The sequence below is a fragment of the Tenrec ecaudatus genome, chromosome 8 (assembly GCF_050624435.1).
Source record: "Tenrec ecaudatus isolate mTenEca1 chromosome 8, mTenEca1.hap1, whole genome shotgun sequence".
NCBI lineage: Eukaryota > Metazoa > Chordata > Mammalia > Afrosoricida > Tenrecidae > Tenrec > Tenrec ecaudatus.
In genome coordinates this window covers 149,870,786-149,880,685 of record NC_134537.1, presented here as the reverse complement: position 1 = coordinate 149,880,685, position 9,900 = coordinate 149,870,786, and the positions used below count along the sequence as shown (strand labels likewise).

Sequence of the window (9,900 nt, the reverse complement as noted above, 5' to 3'; positions counted from 1 at the left end):
GTTAGTTGGGGATATTAGGAGTTGCCAGGGCGAGTCTGCAGAAGAGGGTGGCCAGCAGGGAGATTTCTGTGGTTCCACTTCAGTGTGTTGCTCGGTGTGACTAAGGAAATGCTCTTTGTGCTTTGCTCCAGAGTCAGAGACACCCCTGCCACGCGACACACACATTGATAACTCTGGGCAAAGGTTTCAACCAATACAGATTTCTTCCATACAAAGTCCATCTATGTGGTCCCTGAACTGAAGAAACGTGTATTTCTCTCTGTGGCTCCCTAATCCCAGGACTCTATAGAACAAGGGTAGGAGCTTGGGGAAAGGCTTCCTCTCACTTGGGAGATAATGACTGGTTCCACCAGGCTGGAGCTGCCCAGAGGATGCAGTTATAGTCTTGTTTTTCAAGCCAACACAGTGTCAGCACTGTGCTAACCGTTTATTGCCATGTTGCCATTAAAACTGCTCCGGTCAAGAAGATGGGATATGTGACACACAACAGGTGGAACTCCAGAATTAAGTTCGGTGATATGAAACACACAAAAACATTAATGTATTTTCTGATTCTGGGATCTCAATTCTTTGTCTGTGATTTAACAAATCAAACTCTTTGATGGCTGAATGGCTCCGTGACCCACCAGTCCCATGAAGATAGGCAACAGCTAGGAGGATAGATTCTTTCAGGTCCTGTGAGTATTGCTTAGAGGTTTACATAAGCAAAGCTAGAATAATAGACAAAGTTCACTAGGTTACCTGATTTGGGGAGTTTATGTAAGATGTCTAAAGTCCAAGTGGTAAGGCTATCTGAAAAACATTTACCTTAAAAACCCCAACTCACCCCCATTAAAAATAAGGCAACCAATTTGGATCCTAGCCCAAATATCAGTGGAATTTAGGATAATATTACTGTCTGACTTGCCACATGGTCTTCAGCACATTCCAGGGCTGATGGTAACCGAGTGAATTACCTAATCTGGGAAGAAGCCCATTGGCCTATGGTACACTTGAAAATGAAACCCTACCCACCAATTACAAGAAGTACACCAGTCTAAAAACTCTGATAGAGAAAAACTGAAAACCACACAAGTGCCCTGGATAAGGCCAAGTCCTTGAGAAATCCACTGTCTGGTGGAGAAAGTGGTTCAAAATAACACAAAAATATAATAATATATGAGCTACATTGAGTACATCCATGGTGCTTTGAAAACCTCAAAGAAGGAGTGGTCAACCCAATGAGGTAGTCAGGATAAGGGAAGGTTGTCAACATACCTCTGAAAATTCAGAGCACAATCGATACATAGATGAAATCAAGCTCATCCCAGAACCACTTTAAAGCACTTACCTCTTCTAATTAAAGGGCTTAGGTTTGCATTTGCATTCTCAATGAATGGAGGAAAGGTCAGAAATGGGACATGCATTAATGCTCACTTAGAGGCCAATGTCGCTGCATTTAAACCCATTGTCCACTGTATTGTCTGAGTGACAGACTCAATCAATATTCCCTCCTACATGTCTTCCTTTAGAACAATGGTCCCCATGTTCGCTTCGGTAGCACATATACTAAAAAAAAAAAAAATTTGGAACGATACAGAGACGATTAGCATGGCCCCCACGCAAGAATGACATGCAAATTTGTGAAGCGTTCCATATAAAACAAACAGTGGTCCTCAACCTTCTAATCCCGAGACCCTTTAATACAGTTCCTCGTGATGTGGTGACCCCCGACCATAAAATTATTGTCATTGCTATTTCATAACTGTAATTTTGCTACTGTTATGAATCCAGTGACCTCTGTGAACTGGTCATTTGACCCCCAAAGAGGTCATGACCCACAGGATGAGAACTGCCTTTCAAACTGAGGCCCTTCTTCTGTTCGAACACCCCCATAACCCATCTTGCCATCTTCTGTCTAATCACTTTGACAAAAAGTATAGCCTTTCTGAAACATTATTTCTTCTGGTAGATACAATTTTAATTGCCTAGATCTTTTATTTTTTGCATGCATTATTCAATATTTTATTTCACTTAATTGTTATTTTCCTATTCCTGTCTTCTTCACATATTATGGAGGCCTTTTGACTATCCCCAAACAGCATAAACCAGACAGTATTTCCAGTAACAGGTTACTTTGTAATTAAAAACCTAGACATGTATTCATTTCCCATAGAGATAACTGTGTGTGTGCACTTAAAAGTGAAGAATAGACTCTATCTAGGCTCTAGAAAGTTTAAGGCCCTTAAAGTGGAAGCCATCCTCTTCGACCCTGACAAGGCTGTTTATCTTCCATGGAAGAGCAATTTATATCTAGGGCCTGCCTCTGACTCATTCCAAAATCAGGCTGGCTATTAGAAATCCCCTATCCTTTTATAGTTTCTCATTGGCAGTGGTCCTATATCCATGCTCTAAACTGGGCAAGCTGAAGGGCTCGGGATCACAGGCTGAGCCCTTTACATCAGAGAGTGGGATTATGTCAAGGACAACTTTTGTGTGTATACACAGTCCAGCAGTGAGTCTCATAGAGTGGGGTGATTTGTTGTTGAGTATGTGGGTTTTAAGCTTGAATTTTGGGCATAATACAGGGTCACTTCAATGAGACTGAAAATGAGAATGGTCGTTGGTAACGATGAGAGTTTCTTGAAATAAGATAAAACATTAACAAAAATCACTTCTAACACAACTAAATCATATGTGGTATGACTATGTACACTTTCTTGTTAAATCGGTTAATATGGTGAATTACACTAATTGAGTTTAATAGCTTTATTGATATAGAATTCAGTTACCATACAATTCACCCAATTAAAGAATAAAGCTGAATTGTTTTTGGCATTTCACAGTTGTGTGACCATCACCACCACCCATTTTAAAACATTTGTATCTCCATAAAAAGACCTTAGACTCATTAGCTATCACTCTGAAGCCTTCTGCCCCCATACTAACACCAGTTGTCATCAAATTGATTCTGACTCACAGCCATCTCTTGTAGCTCTTGTATGTCACAGCTGTTTTCAATGGCTGATATGTATATATATTTTTTTACATTTTATTAGGGGCTCATACAACTCTTATCACAACCCATACATATACATACATCAATTGTATAAAGCACATCCGTACATTCTTTGCCCTAATCATTTTCAAAGCTTTTGCTCTCCACTTAAGCCCTTTGCATCAGGTCCTCTTTTTTTCCCCTCCCTCCCCGCTCCCCCATCCCTCCTGAGCCCTTGATAATTTATGGATTGTTATTTTGTCATATCTTTCCCTATCCGGGGTCTCCCTTCACCCCCTTCTCTGCCGTCCGTCTCCCAGGGAGGAGGTCACATGTGGATCCTTGTAATTGGTTTCCCCTTCCCAACCCACTCACCCTCTACTTTCCCAGTATCGCCCCTCACACCCCTGGTCCTGAAGGTATTGTCCACCCTGGATTCCCTGTGCCTCCAGCTCCCATATGCATCAGTGTGTAAGCTCTGCCCTATCCAGTCCTGCAAGGTAGAATTCGGATCATGGTAGTTGGGGGGCGGAAGCATCCAGGATCTGGGGGAAAGCTGTCCCCAGGCCTTTCTTAACACAGTAACCATATATCTTACCCAGGGCCTCTTCCTTCATCCACAGCAACCACTAACCTACTGTGCGTCTCCGTAGAATGACGGTTCTGAACATTGAATGAGATGTGGTAAATGGAGCAGCACAACAGACGGTCTTTCATAACAGATTCTTTCATTCCGCATACTGTTTTCCAGGGCCATTCAGGCCGTAACATGTATCCGTACTTCATTTTCACATTTTTGTTATCCAGTCATAGGTGATTATTTTGAGTAATGTTGCTTTGGTTATGAATAATGCTGCTTTGGACACATTCATGTACAGTTCTCTGAAGAAATATATATTTCATTTCTCTTGATTATATATATCTAGGAATGGAATGTCTGTCATACTGTAGCTCTGCATTGAAGCTGTTAAGAATTGAGAAAAATACTGTTTCCCCCTGTCATAATGAAAATATGAACCGACAGGAGATCAATATAGATACTGAAGGGGCACTGGCCCTATCCAAACTGGATATCAAGAGTGGTAACAAGAGATATTTATTGGCCAGTCATTAGAAAACAACATTGCAAGTAAACTATCGATCAGCCTTAATAGTGAAAGATTTTTGTCTAATTTATACAGGAAGGTAGGTAGATAGATGTTCCAATTCCCAGAGAATTGATCTTCTCAATTCCCAGAGAATTGCGAAAAATAGCATTTCCTCCCTGGCAAAATGCAGATGCAAACTGACAGGAGATCAATACAGAGATCGAAAGGGCATTGTCCCTATCCAAACTGTCTTGATAGCCAAACTGTCTGATATCAAGAGTGGTAATAAGAGATATTTCTTGGTCAACCGTTAGAAAACACAATTGCAGGTAAACATTCGATGAGCCTTAACAGCTAAAGATTTTGTCTAATTTACACAGGAAGGTAGGTGGCTGTTCCATTCATGCTAAAGGGTTTTCAGAGGAAGCTGGGCATTTGGCAGTAGCACATAGAGAGAAATCCATAGATTTCATTGCCTACAGTGAGTTCTGGATATTGTAAGGCTGTTCTCTCCAGTGTGATGCCCACCAGCCAGGCGTGGCTTTAAAAAATAAATTAATTAAAATAAAACAGAATTTAAAATGCTTTCCTAAGTGTACCACCCACATTGCAAGTGTTCAGTGGCCACATGCGGTCTCTGACTAGGTATTAGTACAGATGTAGAATACTTTCCTAGATGCCAAAAGTCTTCCCCAGACAAGATTGCTTTCTAAAGCAAGTTCATTGCTGGTGGTGATGTTACCCTCAGAGGATAATAACTTGGGGGTGGGGGTTCTGAAAGCTACTGGTATCAAGGGTGTAGAATCCAGAAACGCTGGTAAATATCCCACAGAATATTAACAAAAAGCCTCCACAATAAAGGATTGGCTCACCCAACATCTCAATAATGCTGAGGTTGAGAAAAAAACCTGTTCTAAAATAGTTACGCACAAACACTGGCCAGTTGTTTTTTCAAAAACTGAATAGAATCACCTGGACATTTCAAAAATACATATATATGCTCAAGCCTAACCCAGAGATTCTGATTTAAGAAAATCTGAAGTGAATTTAGAGAGCTGTGTTGTTAAAGAACTTTCATTAACGCGATTCATGGGATTGGTCAGATTCAAGAGTTATTGTGTTAAAATAGACTGACTCTCAACTCATAATTCAGAAGGAAAACACATGGTAAACATTAGCAGCTCTCTCAGAAGAGATTAATGATCACAAGGCCATTACCTCTTCCTTTAATTTCTCCAATTACCTAGCTCTCAATTAATGGGATCATTAGGCATTTAAAACTTGCATTAATTTTCCTCTTCCCCCCTTTTTTAATTCTTTCATTCTGTATAAATCCCATTTGCAAATGATTGCATCTTGTTAAATATTGCATACTTGCTGTTTACAAACAGAGTAAATCACCCAGAAAATGTGAGGCAGCTGTCTTTGTTCACTGGTGTTTAATGGGAAATAGTTGAGTAAACAGAAACACTCGTCAGTCCGACAAGGTACAGAGTCATGGCTGAATCTAATCGGTTCCTTTGCTATCAACTCAGTATATGCATGCGGAATTCATTTTAAATAGTTCGAAATGACACATTTTCAGACACATACAATTCTAATGAAGTTAGGAAAGTGTTTGACTGGATTCATTTTAGCTTTAACATTGTCATTTCTTTTCCGCTTTCTACCACTTTCGTAGTTCATTAAAAAAGAATGGTCCCTGCTCTAAGGAAACTTGAAAGGTCCTATCATGGAGTAATATAAATGAGACACAGACACTGATACTTTTAAGGAAAAAATATCTTTATTTAAGAGATACAAAGCTGAAAGGTTGCAGAGATGTAGGAAGTTTTCATGGAAATGAAAACACTTCTCATTAGCTCTTTTCTTTACTCATTCAGTAAGTGCTTGCTGAGTGTCTACTTCATACTTTATAGTAGATATACCATATCAAGATCTGGGGATAAAAGAAATGATCCCCCTACTCATAGAATTTCATTTCCTGGAGACTAGATAGATAGTCAGGCAAGAAGTCACGGTGGCCTAATGGGTAAGCACCAATTGCTCATCAAAAGGGTGGCAGCTCTGTGGGAGAAAAACTTGATTCTCCATTTCGATACAGGTTATAGGCTTAGAAGGCAGCTCTCCATTATGACACATGGGCTCGCTATGCATCGCAATCAACTCAGACGCACTCAACAGCCACAGTCCGCTAACAATGATTTACTGTGGAGCTATTATGTGCCAGGCATACAGACATTTATGATCCAAAGAGATGTGTTCAGATAAGGAAAGGGCAAGGTACAATTAATTCCAGCTGGGACTTTATCTCACTGACTCCTCCTTCCCAGGTTTAGACATGCCTCTGATTTCATTTGTAAGGAAAGGGTCAAAGGGCACTCACTCACCCTCTGTAATAATTAATCATGATGTTGAACCTCGCAACCATTTACTTGCCTGTTGCCATCAACTAGCGGATCACTTGGCTTACCTCTCACCTCCTTCCAAAATAAACGAAGAATGGTAACTAAGACTATATTGGCATAATCACCAGTCTGCTGATGTCAGAGGCAACTAAGTCCGCTCTAATTCATACGACCCCAGGTATAGCAGAACAAAACACCACCACGTCTTGTACCATTTTTTACAATTGTTATGTTTAAGCCCATTGTTGCAACCACTGTGTCAATCCATCTCGTCAAGGGGGTTCCTCATTTTGGCTCCCCCTCCACTTTCCTAAGCACGATGTCCTTCTCCAGGGACTGGTCTCTCCTGATAACATGTCTAAAGTACATGAGATAAAGTCTCACTATCCTTCCCTCTAAGGAGCATCCTGGCTAGGCTTCTTGCAAGACAGGTCAGTTTGTTCTTTGAGCAGTTCATGGGACGTTCAACATTCTTCACCAACACCATCCTTCAAATGCATAGATTTTTCTTCGGCTTTCCTTATTCAGTATTCAGCTTTCACATGTATATAAGGCTACTGAAAATACCGAGGTTTCCATCAGGCATATCTTAGCCCTCCAAATAACATCTTTGCTTTTCAATAAGTCTTGCACAAAATATTTACTTAACTCAAGGCGTCTTTTGGTTCCTTGACAACTGCTTCCATGAGCATTAATTGTGGACCCAAGGAAGACAAAAATCCTTGACAACTTCAATCTTTGCTCCATTTATCATGACATTACCTATTGGTCTTATTATGAATTTTTTATTTCCTTATATTGAGCTGTATCCTTATTGAAGACTGTAGTCTCTGATATTCAGCAGCAGTGCTTCAAGTCTTCCTCCCTTTCTGCAAGCACAGTGGTGTCATCTGCATATTGAAGATTGTTAATAAACATTCCTCCAGCCCTTATGTCACTTTCTTCTGTGTATAATCCAGTTTCTGTGATTATTTGCTCGGAATACCGATTGAATAGGTATAGTGAACAGATACAACCCTGACACACCTCTCCTGATTTTAAACCAGACAGTATTCTTTTGTTCTGTTGATACAACTTTCTTCTGATCCACGTATAAGTTCCTCATGCCTGTGATGAAGTGCTTTGGAATTCTCATTCTTCTCCATGGTTTTCCAGAGTATATTATGATCCACACACTCAAATGCTTTGCCACACTCAATCATCTTTCTGCTATTCTCTGCTTTCAGCAAGATCCATTGGGCCTCGGCATTGATACCCTTGTTCCAGGTCCTGTTCTGGATCTGACCTGAGCATCTGGCAGTACCCTGTCAGTGTACTGCTACAACCATCGTTGGTGACATTCAGCAAAATTTTACATGCATGTGATGTCAATGATACGGTTTTAAAATGTGAGCCTTCTTTTGGGTCACCTTTCTTTGCAATGGGTACAATATGGATCTCTTCTACGCTGTTGGCCAGGAAGCCCTCATCCAAACATCTTGGCATAGATGAATGAGTACTTTCAGTGATTCACTGGCTTGTGGAAACATTTCCATTGCTATTCCATCAATTTTTGGAGCTCTATTCCGGGCCAGTTCGTTCAGTGCAGCTTGGTCTTCTTCTTCAGAACCATTGATTATCGCATATTGCTCCTTGAATACTGGCTAGTTCTTTCCCACACAGTGACTTCGTGCATTCTTTCCCTCTTCTTTTGAAGCTTAATTCATCCCTCAGCATTTGCCATGGAATTGTTCAACATTGAAAATCGAGGCTTGGTATTTCCTTCACTTCTTTCAGTCTGTTAATACCTCTACATTTCCTGATATAATGAATTCCCAATTGCTCTTCCCTGTATCTCTGGAAACTATGTAAATGGTGAGAGTAAAGAATGCTAGGACTACACAAACCGCCATTCATCTGTTTGCTGTACTGTGGTGGCTTGTGGCTCGTGTGCTGTGATGTTGGAAGTCATCCCACTGGTATTTCAAATTCTAACAGCGTCACCCTTGGTAGTCAGATTTCAGCTGAGCTTCCTGACTAAAGCAGACTAGGAAGAAGGACCTAGCAGTTTACTTCTGAAAATAAAGACCTTATGAATAGCAGAAGAACTTTTTCTACCCTAGCCCCAGAAATGAGCCTTTCAGGTGGGAAGACTCTCAAAATCACTACTGGAGAATGAATAGCTGCTTCCACAGAGTGGAGTCAACTTTAGTGATATAGATGACGTTTTTTGGGTCTTTCTTTGCTGAAAGAGTATGATTCAAAATAAGAAGCAACATTTGCAAATACTCATTAATAATCAGAACTTGGAAGGCATGAAGTATAAATCTAGGAACAGTCATATCTTTTACATCATTGCAGGTTTATTGTGTCATGCATTGGGCTGCTAAGAGTGAGCCCAGCTGTTTGAAACCCATATCTAGCTCCTTCTAGATCAGTGGTTCTCAACCGTCCTAAGGCCGAGACCCTTTAATACAGTTCCTCATGTGGTGGTGACCCCCGACCATAAAATTATTTCCATTGCTACTTCATAACTGTAATTTAGCTACTGTTATGAATTGGGTGACCCCTGTGACTGGGTCGTTTGACCCCCAAAGGGGTAACGACCCACAGGTTGAGAACAGCTGTTCTAGGGAGAAAGATGGGAGGTTTGCCCCTGTAAGTATTTACAGCCTTGGAAATCCAAAGGAGAGAATTCTATACAGTTCTATAGAATCTTGGTGGTGGTGAGTTGGTGTTTGTTCATAATGGGTCCGGTGCATCTTAGTCTTTTTCATTTGAATATTTTACATTTGAATAATTTAAAGAGATCGTTTACAGTAAATTTGCTGGGTCAATACTGATTGGTGTTTTCATGGACTTTGATTGTGGAACCAAGTAAAATGAAATCCTTGATAACCCCATCTTTCCCCCTTTATTACGATGCAGTTTATCGATCCAGTTGTGAGTTTTGTTTTCTTTATATGGATGTGTAATTCATATTTACGGCTGTAAATACTTCAAAGCCTTCTTCTTTTCAGCAGGCAAGCTTGTGTCATCTGCATATTGCAGGTTGGTAATGAGCCCATCTATAACACTCTTCATACCGTTCAGCTTCTCAGATTCCTTGCTCATTTCGCAGATTGACTATTGTTAGATGGTGTTGATTCCCTCTCATAGCAAATCTATGTCTAGATGGCGCAGGTTCTGCACCATCATCAAAATTCCTGTTACATTCAAACCAATTGTTGCAGCCTGAGGATCAAGCCATCACATCGAGGGTCTTCCTCTTTTTCACTGCTGTTCTATATATTTTACAAAGCACTGGTCTCTGTTGATAACATGTCCAAAGTACATGGGCCTAAGTTTCGGCATTCTCACATCCAAGGAGCATTCTGGCTGTACTTCTTCAGCCCACACCCCCAAACCATTTTATTAGGAGCTAATCCAGACAGCATACTATTCCATA

The 9,900-nt window shown here is 40.6% G+C and overlaps 1 non-coding gene across 1 annotated transcript; it reads left to right on the top strand.

Annotated features, from left to right (window-relative positions):
- The first annotated feature begins 1,532 nt into the window (after nucleotides 1–1,532).
- On the top strand, nucleotides 1,533–1,642 carry LOC142455736 (U6 spliceosomal RNA). Its single transcript, XR_012785878.1, has one exon. It is a non-coding gene; the product is annotated as a U6 spliceosomal RNA (small nuclear RNA).
- The last annotated feature ends 8,258 nt before the right edge of the window (nucleotides 1,643–9,900 follow it).